The sequence below is a fragment of the Acipenser ruthenus genome, unplaced genomic scaffold (assembly GCF_902713425.1).
Source record: "Acipenser ruthenus unplaced genomic scaffold, fAciRut3.2 maternal haplotype, whole genome shotgun sequence".
NCBI classification, from domain to species: Eukaryota; Metazoa; Chordata; class Actinopteri; order Acipenseriformes; family Acipenseridae; genus Acipenser; species Acipenser ruthenus.
In genome coordinates this window covers 5,001-5,712 of record NW_026707740.1, presented here as the reverse complement: position 1 = coordinate 5,712, position 712 = coordinate 5,001, and the positions used below count along the sequence as shown (strand labels likewise).

The following is a 712-nucleotide window of genomic DNA, read 5'->3' as shown; positions in this document are numbered from 1 at the left end:
CACCATCTGTAGCAGGCATTCATTTCATTAAAGATAATTACAGAAAGATTGTCTGTGCACTAACAGAAGCATGTAATGTACATTCACAACAATTGCATCAGACATCTTGCACCATGGGAAACTTCATCACTTGGGCCAATCTCTGTAGCAGTCCATACATAGATCTGGTAGTATGTACATTTATATTAAACTGTCGATTTCTGGAACATCCAGAAAAAAGCTAACAGTATAAATGTGTTTGCACTGCTTAAACACATCTAAATAAATGTAAGCAAACTTACAGACTGCATATATCATCTCACTTCTGTACCCATTGCTCAGGTAATGTGTTTTATTTTTAAATGGTTTGATTTCAATTGTGTAGTGTACTAAGTGCAGTAAATAATATAAAAAGCAAGTATGAAAATATATTGCATAAAACATGGTAAACGTACGGTAAAGCATGGTAAATGCAGAGGGAAAAAAGAGGGAAATTTCCAAAGTTAATTAGTATGTAAACTGAGATACATTTCAAAGACCCAAATGAACCGCGAGTTCTGACACAACAGCTAGGTGGCGCTATGGATGCGATCGCATTTAATGCTGTGAGTGCAGAGCAGAGTAGTTAGTTCAGTTTCATCAGTGTTCACAAAGCTTAGATGCGAAAACCTGCAGCAGATTTTTACAGATCGCACTGTCTCATCGGTTTTTTTTATTGCTGTTTTTTACACAG

The 712-nt window shown here is 36.1% G+C and overlaps 1 long non-coding RNA gene across 1 annotated transcript in view; it reads left to right on the top strand.

Annotated features, from left to right (window-relative positions):
- The first annotated feature begins 618 nt into the window (after positions 1–618).
- The window catches only part of LOC131728232 (uncharacterized), a 2,427-nt gene continuing 2,333 nt past the window's right edge, over positions 619–712 (top strand). Inside the window, exon 1 of the long non-coding RNA XR_009322596.1 lies at positions 619–712. This exon is cut by the window's right edge and continues 198 nt beyond it. This is a non-coding gene — a long non-coding RNA (uncharacterized LOC131728232).